Source organism: Pygocentrus nattereri, chromosome 24, assembly GCF_015220715.1.
Source record: "Pygocentrus nattereri isolate fPygNat1 chromosome 24, fPygNat1.pri, whole genome shotgun sequence".
Taxonomy (NCBI): domain Eukaryota; kingdom Metazoa; phylum Chordata; class Actinopteri; order Characiformes; family Serrasalmidae; genus Pygocentrus; species Pygocentrus nattereri.
In genome coordinates, this window is record NC_051234.1 from 1,093,482 (window position 1) to 1,112,129 (window position 18,648).

At 43.7% G+C, this 18,648-nt stretch overlaps 1 protein-coding gene across 1 annotated transcript in view; it reads right to left on the reverse strand.

Annotated features, from left to right (window-relative positions):
* Positions 1–18,454: 18,454 nt before the first annotated feature.
* The window catches only part of ube2e2 (ubiquitin-conjugating enzyme E2E 2), a 41,258-nt gene continuing 41,064 nt past the window's right edge, over positions 18,455–18,648 (reverse strand). Inside the window, exon 6 of the mRNA XM_017682325.2 lies at positions 18,455–18,648. This exon is cut by the window's right edge and continues 630 nt beyond it. The gene's annotated coding sequence lies outside the window, so the exon portion shown is untranslated.

An 18,648-nucleotide genomic window follows, 5' to 3' on the forward strand; every position in this document is an offset into this window, starting at 1 on the left:
GCAACCACCAAACCCAGACTCGTCCATCGGATTTCCAGATGGAGAAGCGTGATTGGTCACTCCAGAGAACACGTCTCCACGGCTCTAGAGTCCAGTGGCGGCAGGTTCAGTTCACTGCATGTCCTGTATGTACTGGAGTATTGACAATAAAGCTGACTTGACTTGAAGGAAAGAGGAGGAAATCTAACTGAAACAGTCCGTCCTCAAACTGTGAGAGGACGGCTCGGTGCTGTGGGTCTGAAAGGATGTGTAGCTCATCAAGAAGAACCTCACTGCACCCAGACACCAAAACTGGACGTCTGGAGACGTGGAGTGACCTTTCTTAGACTTTCTAAGGCTGAACTTTGGAGGCGTGTCTGCAGATTCTATGAGAAACTGAAAGTGAGTCTCTTGAACAGAGTGGAAGCTGGAATGAAGGGAAAGAGAGACTCACTGAACGCCAGACTAATTAAACATTACATCTGTGTCATTTTCTGTTAGACGTTTTCAGCTTTTTATCTGACAGAAACCAAATGAAAGCTGGCCTCTCAGTTTTGCACAGTAGCACGACTACAGTAAATGAAATGATGTATTAGGCCGTCAGAATGAGGCTAACAGGGCGTGATCTCGTCCATCTGGTTTATAATTCATCCAGTTTACACACTGATTGGTTTCGCAATACTTTGATAATGTGTACCGATTCGTTATACGATCTCCATCAGCCTGATAGCGTTATCAGTGCAATCGCCGTGTCGATCGATTACAGCGTTCTCAGTGACGTCACAGCTGACCGACCTGAGGTGACTTCTGACCTGAACTGAACTAATGTTCAGTGACACACATTGGAACATTTAGACTGACATCTTGTACGTCTTCTATCCGTATCCTGTCTAATCTGGGAGATTTCTATATCAGTGTTCTGTCTCTGAGAACCTGCATCTCCTCTATTATCTCCCTCAGACTGACTGCACATACGGGATGAGAACAGCAGCACATTTCAGAGCTTATTACTGTACAGCTGTACACTGGAATAGTGCAGTACTAGTGTGTATTGTGTGTGTGTATATTCAGGGTCGGTGTGTGTGTATATATATATATATATATGTACAGCGCTATGTGAAAGTTTTAGGCATCTAATGTTTAACCAGTTGACCTCAGCAGGGAGTTTATCACCATATACATCAGAATAAAGTCGTATTCATAATTCAAATAAACAGAAAAACTATAAATAGTAACAAGAATTTCTCGGGTCCATATTTTTCCTGGACACCTTCACAGCCGCCACAGAGACTCGTTAATATCATCAATTACATCATGAGCTCAATTTACTGAGCACTGATTGGTCAAACCAGGAGCTGCTTTTTAACTACATATAATACTGGGCTTCCTCGAAGAGCGGCTTGGAGATGGGTAAACACACACACCAACACCCAGAACATCACTGTTTATTATTTATATATACACGCACACAGTATGTAGTGTTTAAATTCTATAAGGGGGCGGTTTGGCTGTTTTCACTCTTTCCACCTGTGTAAACGTGATTTGACCTAAATTCTCTGAAGACTCACTCAGTATATGAGCCAAGTGTGAGATCCACCCCATGAACCTGAATACATTACCAACCATTCAGGCTTTTATGGCTTAATCGTCCCGTCTTAAGGCTAAATAGTTCAGTCAATGAGATGTTAAAGTCATCCAGAGTGGTTTGGTGTGAAATAGTACCGTGTAGAGAAATTGTTCACAGTGGTGGTGATGGGAACCAGACGTCGCCATGTCTGCAACAAATATAGCCATTTTAATTACCATCCAGAACCAGCAGAGAACCTACACGAGACTTCTGAGGGTTTATTCATATTTTTAGCACAACGGTTAATTGGAGATGTTTTAAATAAGGTGGTTACAATATGAATGAGAGTCCTGCCCTTTAAAAACAGCCATTCAGCTTGCTGGTTACACCGTGAGCGAAGAAGCGTCGACAATATCGTGGCGCTAGCAGTGGAGATCAGTGCGGAGGCAAAACTATGTTTTTTCTGTGTTGCTGAGCCAAACGCTTCAAAGTATTCATGAGGTTTTGTGTGATTTTAGTAACCTGTGGCCTTCAGCTCTGAATATTTTGGTCTCTCCCCATTCAAAGACAGAGGACTCTGGTCTTTTGTTGCTTGAAATAACTGCCCAGTGATGTTGCCAAGGTGGCCGCCAAGTGAAGGCTTTCCTATTAGGACTCTGAAGTAATCTAGTTCAGGTTTAAGTGCGTTAGATCACGTCCCTTTAAAACGTGATGAACCTCAGCTGGATTAGTTATTGCGCCGGCTATCTTACGTGGTGTATAAATTACAGACTACCTGCGTCTTTGCTTTAAACACTGCACAAAGCGCTTTAGTTCTCTCTTCTCTGTAGTGTTGTAGCACAATAACTAATCCAGCTGAGGTTTTAGTAGCTTAGCTTATAGCTTATGTGATATAAACCCTGCTAGGAAAGCCAGCACAGACCAGCATGCTCACTACATATGTTGTGTTTTGGATGCAGAACCAGCACCAGACCAGCATAAACCAGCATAAACCAGCACCAGACCAGCATAAATCAGCACCAGACCAGTATAAACCAGCATCAGACCAGCATAAACCAGCACCAGACCAGTATAAACCAGCATCAGACCAGCATAAACCAGCATTAGACCAGCATAAACCAGCACCAGACTAGTATAAACCAGCATAAACCAGCACCAGACCACCATAAACCAGCACCAGACCAGCATAAACCAGCACCAGACCAGTATAAACCAGCATCAGACCAGCATAAACCAGCACTAGACCAGTATAAACCAGCATCAGACCAGCATAAACCAGCATTAGACCAGCATAAACCAGCACCAGCCTAGTATAAACCAGCATAAACCAGCATTAGACCAGCATAAACCAGCACCAGACCAGCATAAACCAGCACCAAACCAGCATAAACCAGCACCAGACCAGTGTAAACCAGCATAAACCAGCACCAGACCAGCATAAACCAGCACCAAACCAGCATAAACCAGCACCAGACCAGTATAAACCAGCATAAACCAGCATTAGACCAGCATAAACCAGCATAGACCAGCATTAGACCAGCATAACCCAGCACCAGACCAGTATAAACCAGTATAAACCATTTTCATGTATTTTTCGGGGACACACTCGTGAACTGTTCCGATTGTTTTGCCTCTTTCCCTCAAACACAACGCTTTTAATGTTTGTACCGCTTAAATTTTGCCCTTTCCATAGTTTTTAGTTTTTATTTTTAGTTTTTTAAAGGACAACATTTAAACATGACATTCGGTTCCTTTGAACTGAAACACGTCTTTGATGAAAAGCTCATTTTTTGAGGCCACGTTGAACCTGGCAGGTTTTAGTTGGAGGTGTATACTTGTAAAAAGTTGCGGCTGATAATGAGACTAAGCCTAAACTCTCTCAACCGAAACCTGAGACTCAAGTCAAGAACAGACTTAGATGTACTAAAGACACACGACTCGTCCTTCTTCTCACCTACGAGTCAGTACTGAGGTCATCTAATGAGGCAGTAGGACAAAGTGCATCACAGTGCTGATCACACAGGCACGTGCACATGAATGAGTAAGAGCGGCTGTGCCGGGATCATACGAGCTGACTGGGCAGAGAGTGGCCACTGAGAGGTCAGCGAGTGAGAACAGTGCAGTGCTGCCAGCTCTTGATATTTTGCAGTTATCAGTTTGTTGTTAAGAAATTTGATAGCCTGGTAGAAGCTGGTCCTCGGCCTGCTGCCCTTGGCTCACCGACTGGAACTGACTGCGTTTCCTAGAAAGCAAAGTTGAGATTAATGAGAGGCGGCAGTACCGCGGGCTCTGCGGCTGCATCGGTGATCATAAACTACACTTTTGTCTTTTAAGTGTTCATAATTTTTCCTTCTGAGGTTCATTTATGACATTTATGTGACCAAACCACTCCTTTTTCAGCCTTTTCCAACCGCTCTTAGCCCCTTGAATTAAACAGGCTGTGCCTATAAGACGCATATATTTACAAGGGCTGTGTTTTGTTTGGCTGTCCGCTGTTGTTTTAGTGCCATCACAAAAACAGTGAATTCAAAACAGGCTGTTTTTGCAGGCTAGTGTCCATATAATTGTATGGTTTTTAATACGGACCCTTTAATAAAGCTCGTTTTTGGGACTGGTGTAAATACTGTCTTCTCTTACTTGGCCTGAAGTCCAGCTAATGTTCAGGAACGTCCAGACCATAGATCCTCCAGCGAAATGAGACCTGGTAGAGACACAGAGGGTTAATTAGTGATATAAAGATCATAAAGTTACAGCCCTCTACTGGATGCAAAGCAGTACTGCACATCTCTGGTGTGTTCCTCTGAGTGGGCTCTTAAGCTTATTGTTCAGTTGTTAATCCAAAGACTTATTATTGAATTACTATCATAAATTATTCATTAACTACTCTGAACAAATTTGACAGTAATGGAAATTATACTAATAGAATAGTTACAAAATCCAAAGCCTTAATACTCAATATACACTTTACAGTATACAGTATGAACTTAAACCAACTCACAGTGGAATTGCCTTCATTGTGCTGTGAATGGACTGCATGCACATGGACGGTCGGTACTGGTAGATGATCCCAGTTTTGGAGCTGATAACCAAAATTTTCACATGCCATCATAAACTCCATGCTGGTTTCGGCAGGTTTGCTCCTGGTTTAGCTGGTCACCCAGCGTGGTCATGCTGGTGGACTAGCGTGCCAGCATCCAGCGCATGGTCTATGCTGGTGACCTGCTATGTTGGTCTATGCTGGTGTTTCCAGCAGGCGAGTCAGTGGGGAAGAAGTGTTTAAAGATTCATGCTTAGACTAGGTTAAATTAGCACTTCCTCTATTTTGGAAGTTCCATATTTAGGGTCAGGATTAGCACTATGGGTCAAAAACAGTGACTCAAAATTCTGCATATGAAATTTCTTCACCCTGGACAGTTTTGGGACATTCCATTAAATGTTGCCTCACAGAATTTCTCAGGCAAACACTGTGTGACTGGAATAGGCTGTAAATAGAAGTATTCCATGCTGAAAAAAGCAGCTTAGATCAGCAGGAATTCCATGGTGGTTTATGCTGGTCTAAACTCTTGAGGTATGTCACCGGGGTGGTTCCCTCAGGGGTCCATCTCTGTGCCTTTAGTCAGGGAACATAACTGAACCATAGTCCACTGAAGCGATGTGTTCTAAGCTGTACTGACTCCACACACCCCAGGCTTTTTATTAAATGGTTCTGTTTTAAAACACTCGTTTATAAAAAGGTACAAATATCCACTTTTCCGCTGGGAAAAATGTGTTTAAGGTACACAGTCGGACCTTAAACCCACTGCTGTAGCTCTGAGGGAGCGTTTACACTGATTGTACCCTGATGAGCGAATCAACCACCACGACACAACTGGTTTTGGTGATGACCAGCATTTCAGCTGCTATCACTCCTGACCAGCTTATCAGCATCCAAAACAACACATCGTCCCTCTCACACCAAAAATCTGCATTTTTAATATTTTGCATTGAATTGACTAAAAGAAAAGGTCTAAAATTACTTGGAAAAAATGTTAAAAATTTTTACCCTGACTTCCATAAGTAAAGTAAGTAGAGCAGTGATGTTTTGTTCCAGCAGTGAATCTACGCTTGCTTTGCCAGTGACCAGCTATGCTGGTGTATTAATGATGCTCGTTAATGAATGGGTCACTATAATGAGGCAATATGAAAAGTAAAGAATATATTATCTCAACTACGTGCCTCAAAGGACTGTTTTTAGGTTACCTCTGCCTGAAGTAGCGTTAAACCCAGTGCGGTAAAAAGAGGCTGGTGCCAACATCAAGGCACTTGATCGTTCCATCATAATCGACTCCGGCAGTTGCCTCATTATTCAAGTAGTCGTATAAACAGCGTACTGTGATTTCTTACGTCAGATGAAAGCCTAAGGAGCTCTAATCTGATAAAGAGAGCTGGATTTGAACTCAGTACTGGGGTTTTTCAGCACTTGTTACCCCTTACTCTGATTTCTTTCGCTTTTCTTAGTCTGCGCTGGTGTGAAAGCAGAAGGCGGTCCCAGACAGGGGCAGTCGTGGGCTGGAGGTCAGGGATCCAGCCTCATGACCGGAAGGTCGCCGGTTTGATCCCCAGAGCCGACAGCTAGTGCCCAGGTGCCCTTGAGCAAGACACCTAACCCCCAACTGCTCCCCGGGTGCCGTGGATAGGGCTGCCCACCGCTCCGGGCAAGTGTGCTCGGTGCCCCCTAGTGTGTGTGTGCGCTCACTAGTGTGTATGTGGTGTTTCACTTCACTGATGGGTTAAATGCGGAGGTGAAATTTCCCCGTTGTGGGACTAATAAGGGTCTAATAATAATAAACAGCAAGCGGCGTTTGACGCAGCACCTGTCAGATGCTTTTGATGAAAAAAAAGGATTTAAGAATTCTTCATGCTGTAGACGATGTATATTCACATTTTTTCCTCTAAAGTAAGTCAAAGTTTTTTAAAAAGCTGCAGCGTGACGCTTAATCTTTACGTCACTTTCACGTCGTAGGCTACGTTCACAGTACAAGCCTCGTTGCTCAGATCTGATCTCTCTCACTTGTTTAGGTCAGTGACTCCAATCCGTCATTAATGTGATGAACCGGCTCCTGAACTGACCCTCATGAGCTCCTCCTACTCAGTGACGTCACGCGACTAAATCACTGCATCATCGGCACAAACTAACGAGCAGAACGAGCTTCGCTGAGAAGATCATTAACTCTGATCAGCTCTCAGCTTCATTATTAGAGCCAAACGGAGGAGAAAAAGGTGAGACGAGCTGCTTTTACACCGTTTACAGGCTTTAACTTCAGGTTAGCCGCTGCTGCCAGAGTAACACGGAATGACGGTGCAGGCACGGTGGAAATTAGAGGTGCTAATTTGGTGAGTAAAGCTTCTTGTAAGAGTGAAGAATCACTGCTACACTGTGATATTTTCATTATTACATGACCAAAATAAAGCTGAGATGATTTGAAGGGGGGCGAGGGTTTTTGCACGTCTTCAGCAGTCCACGATTGCTTGGCAACGATAGAATAAATAATTCTAAGGTAGAAGCTTTTGCGATTATTACTGCTAAATTATTCTTAATAAACGTATTTTATTAAACGTTTTTGTCCCACCTGTGTATCAGGATTTACTGCACTTCACACTGAAACCCCTTTATATGGTTAAAAATAAAAAAACAAGACCAAACGGCTCGTTGTGGCTAATTGCTTTACTTCATGATTAAAGTGACTCAAGTTCAAGCTGAGTGAACATATGGCCTATGGGAAATTTCAGATATAGATATTAATGGGTTACACAATACTGGACATCCTGTCCGCCATATAGGAACATGTCTTGATTTGTGAGTCGAGCTGAAAAGATTATTTTGTCATGTGACCAAATCCACCAAACTTCTCTTTGTTTGCCTCCCCTAATTCCAATCTACTGCTCCCTTCCAGAATGGAGCGAGCGCTTCCGGAGCCCGTTGAAGGTCCGCACTGGCCTCAGGAGTAACGTCGCCGGGTCTGAATGTTCTAGAGAGGACTACAGTGTGTACTTTAGAAGATAATATATAGAAAGGCTCCGCCCACACAGCCGGAGCTCGGTGTTCCCAGTCTGCTCTACATGCACTCACAGATATTGCCCCTATTGGGACGGGTGCTGGAGCGATAAGGAGGATTTGAATGCTGCTGCCAAGAAGGAAATGTCCCTCTGTTCTTCTCTCCAGAGCTGGAAGGCTGCAGTGAAAGAACACCATTCAGTACTTTCCCAGTTTAAGCGCACCTGGCTGAGCCGCCGAACAGACATTATAATTAGCTTCTTAGGTTCCGTTTCTTCTTTATCTGCACTGTTTCCTGCGTTTAGAACAAGAGTGAAAGGAAGAAAATCGCTCACAGGCCAAAAACAAAAAGCCGCAGAACCAAAATGACTGGAGGCTTGTGAGGCCTGCTGGGCCGGGTTTTGGTCTGCAAGTCATTTGATTCCTTTCGCTACACGTTTACTTTGGTGTGAGCTTTGCGGCGCTACTTTTCAGGCACAGTTTCAGTTTTGCTCTTTACATTTTGGTTAATAATAGAACAGATCATTTCATCCTCTACAGAAAACACTTCAGTACACTATCACTGTAGATTTACCATTTTACACACACACACACACACAAATATATATATAATGTATGTATGTATGTATGTATCCATCCCATGTATGCGTGTGTATATATGTATATATATATATATATATATGTATATGTATATATATATATATATATATATATATATATATATATATATATATATATATATATATATATATATATATATATATATATATATATATATATATATATATACATATATATATATACATACATATACATACGTATGTGGGCGGCACGGTGGCGTGGTGGGTAGCGCTGTCGCCTCACAGCGAGGAGGGCCTGGGTTCGATTCCCTGGCCGGGTGACCGGGGTCCTCTCTGTGTGGAGTTTGCATGTTCTCCCCGTGTCTGTGTGGGTTTCCTCCGGGTTCTCCGGTCTCCTCCCACAGTCCAAAGACATGCAGTCAGGCTAATTGGACGTGCTAAACTGCCCCTGGGTGTGAGTGACTGTCTGTGTCTGTCTGTCTGCCCTGCGATGGACCGGCGACCTGTCCAGGGTGTATCCTGCCTTCCGCCCGAAGACTGCTGGGATAGGCTCCAGCACCCCACGCGACCCTGACGGAGAAGCGGCTTAGAAAACGGATGGATGGATATACACGTATGTATGTATATATATATATATATGTGGAAATGAGCTCCATTTTCTGCCAGACACATGAAGGGGTACGGGGCTCTGCACAGACAGACAGAGACACTGACAGACACACAGACACACATCTGTCTCACATATGAAGAAAAAGGTCAGATTTGGGCCGCTTTGACCTGCTGTGTGAACAAAGCCTTGGAGAAACTGAAAGTGAGTCTCCTGGAGAGAATGGAGGCTGTAATGAAGGTGAAGAGCGGACACACTGAACACTGAAGGGCCTGGGGTTACATTCCTCTGTGGAGGCTCGTTCAGATTGTAGCTTCGCTTCATCAGACCTCAGCCGCCTACTTCAACAGGCGCCTGCTAAAGTGAACGCAGGGTCAGGATGAGTCAGACCGACAGTCTTCCCAGAGCAATTCTTCTGAAGTTTTAGCCCATTTTCCAGCTTCCCCGGGTAAACGTCTTCCCACAGGAAACCAGTTCCCTCTCTGAAAGAACCAGTTATACCAATTTTACAGCCTGTACGAACACCTTCGCACAAACGGCAGAATCCAGCAGCTGCGCATCCACTTCTGCTGTAAGTCTGTTTGGACTCTGAAATGCGTCAACACTCATGAGGAGCCTCCTGGGAGGCCTTTCCAACAGAAGACACACATATGCTCAAACCTGCTAAGTGGAAAAACATTTATTGTTGCTGTCAGAATAAAATGTTGTTTTTCCATTTTCCCTTATTTTTTGGACACAATTTGAAAACGACAGTAGCTGTTTATACTATATAAACACGTCATGACGTGCGGACCAACACGCCGAACCGTATCGTCCTTCTCCTGTGGACTTTTTTTTGGAGTGTCAAAGTTCTGCCAGTACGTGTCTTCTTAACCTTTGAGACTTTAGCTTGTAGGATCATAGGCACAGGTTTCAACTGCCCTATTCAGATTCAGATTCAGATTCCTTTATTGATCCCAGGGGGAAATTGCAGTTGTTACAGTTGCAGCCATTTATGTAAAAATAAACACTTTATTAATAATTTAAGACAATATAGAGAATTTACAGTATGTACACCAGATTTAAGTACTTATGAATATAGTAAGGTGGCGGTGATTGTGATAGTAATATGAAACATCAGGTATAAAGCAGTTACAATTATTTAAATTATTTAAATTAGTTAGTGTCCTTCTGAGTTTTTGCACACACAGTTGTTGTTATTACACATATGAACAGTTTGGTATTGAGTTTTGTGAATCACACACTGGGGGCGGAGTTATAGAGTTTGATGGCCACAGGTAAGAATGACCTCCTGTGGCGCTCTGTGGTCATTTCGGTAGAGTGAGTCTTGAGCTGAATGAGCTCCTGTGTCTCATCTCCGTGTCGTAGAGTGGGTGGGAGCCATTGTTCATAATGGCCTGCAGTTTAGACAGCGTCCTCCTCTCCGACACGGCCGTCAGCGAGTCCAGCTCCACACCCACAGCATCGCCGGCCTTGCGGATCGGTCTGTTCAGTCTGTTGGCGTCTGCCACCCTCAGCCTGCTTCCCCAGCATGCAACAGCATAGAGGACAGCACTCGCCACCACAGACTCACAGAAGATCCTGAGCAAAGTCCGGCAGATGTTGAAGGACCTCAGGCGCCTCAGGGAATAGAGACGACTTTGGCCCTTCCTGTAGGGGGCGTCAGTGTTCTTAGCCCAGTCCAGTTTATTGTCAATATTTATATTAGAGTAAAAACACTTTTGATTTAAAGTAAGATTTTAGATTGGAGTGTTTGACGTACGGTGTACACTATGGCCAAAAGTATTGGGACACCTACAGGAGCTTTTCAGACATCCCGTTCTAAATCCATAGGCATTAATATAGAGCTGGTCCCCCTTTGCAGCTACAACAGCTCCCACTCTTCTGGGAAGCTTCTACAAGAGTTTGGAGCGTCTGTGGGAAGTTGTGAGGTCAGACAGGTAGACGTACGTAAATGCATTAGTTGACTTGACCAAATCTATGAAATGAGTTTTTCTGTTGGTTTTTGCAGCTCCATGTATGGACTGTATAGACAGGGAAGGGAATGTTTTGTAACTTTTAACAACATTTACATACTGTAACAAATTCTTCTGCCAATAAAAGCAAGGACACTTTGTTTTTTCACAACTTGGGCCCCGACAAAAAAACGTGAATTTAATGTTTACACCATTTTCATGCGAATAAAGCATTACATCCACCCAGTAAGTTCTCTTCGGCAGTGACTGTAGTGATGTTCTATATCGCACTCGTGAAGAATTGATGTGCGAATGTGAAATAAATAAATTCCCCGCCTTATTCTTCTCGTTGTATTGCAGTAAGACGGTAATGAGTGGGCTGTAAGATGACACGTGGCCCAGCGTCAGTGTTGCCAACTCCCTAGTAAGGAAAGCAGCTATTGGCTTTGGTCTTTAATGACGTCATGGCCTAATTTGCATAACAGACCATTTGCGTGTGTTTGAAGCTGTAGGATGAAGGAATGATGGTGTGGGAGAGAAAGAAGTGAGTACAAACATCCTGAATATGTCAGAACTACAAATGAACTCGGAATAAATGAACTTCTTTCTTTTTTTTGCTTTGAAACAGAAAATACCCTCATGGCTTTAATGCTCTGTCTAGACCCACATTACATAAATCATTTTTATCTAAATGACATAAATCCATGTTGTCCTGTGGTGTTAAATGCTGTGAGGGGCGGAGCTGCTGCTCCACGCTCAACCCTCCTCCTTTATCCGGGCTGGGAAGGGAAAGTGACCTCATAGGGACGCTTTGGCGGAGGTACTGAGTTTGTTTCTGTCTTTTCTTTTTTTCTAATTTTGAACATATTTTTTTTATTTATATTTACATCCCACTCTGTTAATAGGGGGCGGGGTCAGCGGTGGCTTTGGGCACGCGCAGTTCAAGCCCAGTGTGGCCGTGGAGCAGCGAGGGTCTCCTCTGACTGTGAGTGGGACCCGCTGTGGGACCCGCAGCTGAAGAACATATGTGTTCACCTCAGAGTCTCCAAAAGTCTCCAACAACACCAGAGAAAGGCGCTAAGTTGGCAACACTGCCCAGCGTGCCTGCATTTTGTGGAGAGTTTGCTGATGCCACAGGGAGAAATGCACCAGGCTCCTCTGACCTGAAAGGCAGATGGTGTTCACATTTCTTGCATTGCTTTCCCAGGCTGGCAGGAGTTTAACCCGGCAGTTTCAGGACAGACGGTTTCGACCATGCAGTGCTGGAACAGCCTGGACGCTGGGTGTGACCGGACACTCACCCATACATGTTCGCTTTGTTTGCAGATGCTGTAAAGGGCCTAGGAGGGACAGCATGATCAGCGTTTCGCACTGAGGGTTCCTCATGAATGGAAAATGCCTTGCAATGTAAAAATAGAGCGAGGAAAAAAAGGGTTATTCCAACAAAACCGGATGTCGCATGAAATGAGAGAAGCTGTCCTGAGTGAGCTGAGGTCAGGAGAACTGGAGAGAGAAGTACCGTAGGGTCAGTGATGCTGAAGCTGAGTGACCGCTGGTGAGCTCTGAGTCGGTGCGCTGCCCCTGCATGACGATGATCACCGATGTCTGTTTTTCCTAGGAAAAGCTCGCCGGCATGACGTGCTCTGAAAAACTGCCGTGAAGTTACCCGTTTCAGATGTGCACGAATAAAACTCGTGACATCTGTAAAATCTGTTCCGTCTGTCCGTCAGCTTAGTTTACAGCAGCGGTGTCGACGCGCTGAGTTTACTCGTGTGGAACTGACCACTTGGTGTAAATTCAGAGCAGTTTTTCAGCGCAGCTGAATTTATTTATTTATTTATTTTATTTTAAAACTTCCCGGGAGAAACATTTACAGTTTAGATGCTTAACACATCTAAAAACCATTACTGAGGGAGTGTCTTGAGGTAGGAGTGTCCTGTCATGGAATGTCTTGTGGTGGGAGTGTCGTTTAGTAGGAGTGTCCTGTCATGGAATGTCTTGTGGTGGGAGTGTCGTTTAGTAGGAGTGTCCTGTTATGGAATGTCTTGTGGTGAGAGTGTCGTTTAGTAGAAGTGTCCTGTCATGGAATGTCTTGTGGTGGGAGTGTCGTTTAGTAGAAGTGTCCTGTCATGGAATGTCTTGTGGTGGGAGTGTCATGTAGTAGGAGTGTCTTGAGGTAGGAGTGCCCTGTCATGGAATGTCTTGTGGTGGGAGTGTCGTATAGTAGAAGTGTCCTGTCATGGAATGTCTTGTGGTGGGAGTGTCGTTTAGTAGAAGTGTCCTGTCATGGAATGTCTTGTGGTGGGAGTGTCATGTAGTAGGAGTGTCTTGAGGTAGGAGTGCCCTGTCATGGAATGTCTTGTGGTGGGAGTGTCGTATAGTAGAAGTGTCCTGTCATGGAATGTCTTGTGGTGGGAGTGTCATGTAGTAGGAGTGTCTTGAGGTAGGAGTGCCCTGTCATGGAATGTCTTGTGGTGGGAGTGTCGTTTAGTAGGAGTGTCCTGTTATGGAATGTCTTGTGGTGAGAGTGTCGTTTAGTAGAAGTGTCCTGTCATGGAATGTCTTGTGGTGGGAGTGTCGTTTAGTAGAAGTGTCCTGTCATGGAATGTCTTGTGGTGGGAGTGTCGTATAGTAGAAGTGTCCTGTCATGGAATGTCTTGTGGTGGGAGTGTCGTATAGTAGGAGTGTCTTGCGGTAGGAGTGTCCTGTTATGGAATGTCTTGTGGTGGGAGTGTCGTGTAGTAGGAGTGTCCTGTCATGGAATGTCTTGTGGTGGGAATGTCTTATAGTAGGAGCGTCATGATAGAATTGTTATAATAAAAATGTCTAGTGGTGGGAGTGTCCTGTGATGGGAATGTCTTACTATGGAAGTGTCCTATTGTAGGAGTGTTTTGTAGTGGGGGTGTCTTGTGGTGGGAGTGTTATAATGTGTTGTGTCTATGAATGTCTAGTGGTCTAGTGGGAGTATCCTTTAATGGGAGTGCCTTGTATTAGGAGTGTCATTTTAATGGGAGCGTTTTGTGGTGAGATTGTCTTTTGGTAGGAGTGTCTTATGATTGGAGTGACTTATATTAGCAGTGTTTTATGGGAGTGTCTTATTATGGGACAGTCTTGTAATGGAAGTGTGTTGTAGTAAGAGTGTCTTAGAGTAGGAGTGTCTTGTAGGAGTGTCCTGTAATAAAAGTGTCTTGTGGTGGGAGTGTCTTATGCTGGGGCATGGGAATGTGCTATAGTGGGAGTGTCTTACAGCGGGGGTGTGTTGTAGTAGGAGTGTCTTGTGATTGGAGTGTCTTTTAGTAGGAGTGTTTTGTGGTGATGGTGTCCTGTAATGGGAGTGTCTTATAATGGGAATGTCTTGTGGTGGGAGTGTCTTATAATAGGAGTGTCTTGTAAGAGTGTCCTGTAATAAAAATGTCTTTTGGTGGGTGTAACTTATGCAGGGACATGGGAATGTGCTATAATGGGAGTGTCTTATAGTAGGAGTGTTTTGTTGTGGGAATGTCTTGTAGTGGGAGTGTCTTGTTGTGGGAATGTCTTGTAGTGGGAGTGTCTTGTTGTGGGAATGTCTTGTAGTGGGAGTGTCTTGTTGTGGGAATGTCTTGTAGTGGGAGTGTCTTGTTGTGGGAATGTCTTGTAGTGGGAGTGTCTTGTCGTGGGAATGTCTTGTACTGGGAGTGTTTTGTACTGGGAATGTCTTGTACTAGGAGTGTCTTGTCGTGGGAATGTCTTGTAGTGGGAGTGTCTTGTCGTGGGAATGTCTTGTACTGGGAGTGTTTTGTACTGGGAATGTCTTGTACTAGGAGTGTCTTGTCGTGGGAATGTTTTGTAGTGGGAGTGTCTTGTACTGGGAGTGTCTTGTCATGGGAATGTCTTGTAGTGGGAGTGTCTTGTAGTGGGAATGTCTTGTACAGGGAGTGTCTTGTTGTGGGAGTGTCTTGTCGTGGGAATGTCTTGTACTGGGAATGTCTTGTACTGGGAGTGTCTTGTCATGGGAATGTCTTGTACTGGGAGTGTCTTGTTGTGGGATTGTCTTGTTGTGGGAGTGTCTTGTCGTGGGAATGTCTTGTACTGGGAATGTCTTGTACTGGGAGTGTCTTGTCATGGGAATGTCTTGTGGTTAATAAATTAAACTTGCCACTATTTTTTCAACTCTGCACTCTAAAAAAAGATGGTTCTTTAAGGGTTCTTTGGAAAATGGTTCTGTGTAGAACCATGAACACTTAAAGCCATTTAACCATTTGCATGATTAAAGGGTTCTTTACACCATGAAGTGGTTCTTCAGATGGATGTAGAACGTGCAGTAGATGCTTCTTTTTGAAAAACAGTTTGTAACAACAGAAGAACCCTATATAGAAGCATCTGTAGCACATTCATGTACATTCTCCATCAAGAACCCTTCTTTAAGGGCTCATGGGTCTACATAGAACCTTTACTAAACAACTCTTTAAGAACCATCTGTTTTGAGACTGTATAATAATATTCATTGTAAATTATAATTAGTTAAGTGATGACAATTTGAGCTTAACGCGGTTTGCAATCCCAGCTGAAGTGCATTCTTATGAGGAACACTTTAATATTAATGTCTCAATATCTACAGTTATTATGCCACTGAACTGCTGCGTCATCATAATTAGTCTGAAAACTGCCGAAATAAAAGTCTCTCAGCAGCATTTCGGAAGTTCAGCAGGCGGCAGGTGTCCATGTCTCATCCTGGCGTTCAGAGGAAAGCTCATGAGCGCCCTCTATCAACCTTAGTGCAGTCTGACCCAAAATTCCTTGTGTGTGTGTGTGTGTGTGTGTGTTTATATATATATATATATATATATATATATATATATATATATATATATATATATATATATATATATGTGTGTGTGTGTGTGTGTGTGTGTGTGTGTGTGTGTGTGTGTGTGTGTGTGTGTGTGTGTTTATATTTATATATATATATATATATATATATATATATATATATATATATATATATGTGTGTGTGTGTGTGTGTGTGTGTGTGTGTATATACACACACACATACACACACATACACAGACACTTTAGATGAGCTTCTTCTTTACAGGAGAAGGAAAAAACCTACTTTACTTTTTATGGACTTTTTCCAAAGTAATTTTTGCCCATTTATTTTGGTCCATCCTTCATGAAATTTACACACAATATAAAGGCCAACAAGCATTTTTAAATTATGTAAAAAATGGAAAATCGGCAAAAATGGAGATGCAAGTTCCGACAACAGCGATATATTATGTATATTATTCATTGAGCCACGTTAGATGAGCAAATTAACTTGCAGAACACAATAGGGTGCCTTCTGGGACTGGCCCTGGCCTCTGTTCACAATAGGGTGCAAATACCTTCCCCTCTGGATTAATGGGATGTTAATAAACATCTTAATAGTATTTACACTCTATAGGAGTTCATGTCAAACGTAAGGGGCAGTTATGCAACCATCAGGGTCAGGTTTTGTGGTTTTCCTGCTGATTCGGGTTCGTTTGGAAAAGCAGTTTATGGTAAGAAATGCTAAACTTCCAGCTTCTGGTTGATGGCTTTTAAATCCTCATTGGAGATGTTCTCCTGGGCCTGGCAACCCTTCCTGGCTGTGATGTTTAACCCTCTACTACATGGTGTTGTCATATGGAATCAATTAGTTTATCTTAATTTTCCTAAAAATCAGTAATATAAAATCTGGGCTTACCTATTTGGTTGTGGGAAAAGGGTCTTTTACTTTGTCATCACATGACCAGGAATTCTTATTATGATGTTATTATAATACATTCCAAATTCCAGCTGAACCTGTATTAATTTCCAATATTTGAAATACTTGGTTGTACATTTCATTAAGAATAAGTTGGGCTTGTTTGGTCTTTGGTCGGATTTTTTCAAGGTTCAGTTTTTTAATTACTGATTTGTGTCTTGGTAAAAAGGTTCCTGAACTGTTTTAATCACTGAGAGTGGAAGAGTTTACGAGCTTTAACGGCTCACAGCGAGAGCTGAACACGCTCAAGCGCAGCCTCCACACGATGGGGTTAGTTTTAATGCAGCATTTCAACTAAACGTCCTAAAATAAACAACGAGCGAAGTCCACATCTCCTCCATACAAATTCAAACGTGTTGACTTTGTGAAAGTTTTCATTCACGGATTCGTCAGAAACAATCCAAAATATTCCAATTGGTCTTTATAGACAAAAATGAAGGCGCCTCGTTCGGCACGTCGTCTTTTCAGGTTTGGGTTGGAGAGCTTGTCTGGACTGTGTTTTTAACGAGTTAGTAGATTTCTCAGTAACTGTTTGAACCAGCTCCCTTTTTTGGCCTGTTTTGCTGGTGTTTTAAACTCAAAACGTAGTTAAAATGTAGGTTAACTGGTCACCTGGGGGTCAACTGGGGCAGTCGTGGGCTGGAGGTCAGGGAATCCGGCCCTGTGACCAGAAGGTTGCCGGTTCGATCCCCAGAGCCGACAGTCCATGACTGAGGTGTCCTTGAGCAAGACACCTAACCCCCAACTGCTCCCCGGACGCTGCGGATAGGGCTGCCCACCGCTCCGGGCAAGTGTGCTCACTGCCCCCTAGTGTGTGTGTGTGCGCTCACTAGTGTGTATGTGGTGTTTCACTTCACGGATGGGTTAAACGCGGAGGTGGAATTTCCCCGTTTGTGGGATTAAAAAATCACTTAATTTAACTTATAATTGTACAGTTTATCTGATGGCCTTCCACTGCTGCGCTCGCTTCACTGGCACTTCGCAGATTTCAAACCCTGATGCTTGCCTACAAACCACAAATGAACCAGCACTGCCTGCCTAAGGCAATGGTCAAAAACGTACCTCAAGCTCTCCGAGCTCAGAGTACAGCTCGGCTTGACCCGCCGTCCTTCAAGACGCATGGAAGACCTCCTCCGTCCTGGCACCCAGGTGGTGGAACGAACTCCCACTGGCTGTCCGAACAGCAGATTCTCTGGTGGTCTTCAAACGCAGACTGAAGACACCACATCGTATACAGCACTAAGGTCTTACTGAAATGTACTGCATGGTCCGTTTCTTATTTCTAGGTATCAGCATGGGGCTTTTGATTCTAGCAGTATCTGAGCTCAGCAGTAGCTTTCACTCTAAGCTATTCGCAACCAGCAAAGATCCTTTCTCTGAGTGGACAAGAAGTCTCTCTGGATAAGAGCGCCTGCTAAACGCCATAAATGTTAATAGCTTTCCACTGTTTGACTGCTCACTCATATCCTCCACCACGATGAAAATGTCACAACTTGGCTGTAATTTTCCAGCTGTGGAAACTTCCACTACATACATCGGCCAACGAAGGACTTCTCGTCTGCTGGGCAGAGTTGAGGAGCACATCACTGCCTCCTGCTATGAGCTTCATCAGCGCCCAAACATCCCCAGGAGTTCTTATCCCAACACCAAGTCAGGATCCGTGAGACCTGTGGCAGGGATGTACAGGTTGCGTGTATAAAATGCATACATGGCGTAAAAGCTGCACGGCACAGTGAGCGAAGAATCTTTGACTCTGTGGGCTGCAGCGGCGTGAAACTGCGAGAGGAGAAGAGATGAAGGGTTACATCGTAGAAACAGATCCTGTTCTATTTCTGTGGGCCACATCAGGAAGTGGTGTCTGCGCTTATGTGATTCTTCGTGTGATAAAAGTAAGTTTGTCTCTTGAGGAACCGAAACTGAAAACGTACAAACCCTGACGAACAGAAGACACGTCGTACAGCGCGTTACAGTTCAGCCACAGTGTTTTATTGGATGTAGTCCATTAAGCAAGTGCACAACAAACCCCACTGGCCGGTCAGATGTGGTATTGTTGCTATATACAGGTTTGATTTTTCTGATCTATCCACTAGCAAGACTCGTTTTTTTTTTTTTTGATTTTCTTTTTTTTTGTCGTTTTCCCAGTGGCTGCTCGGACAGC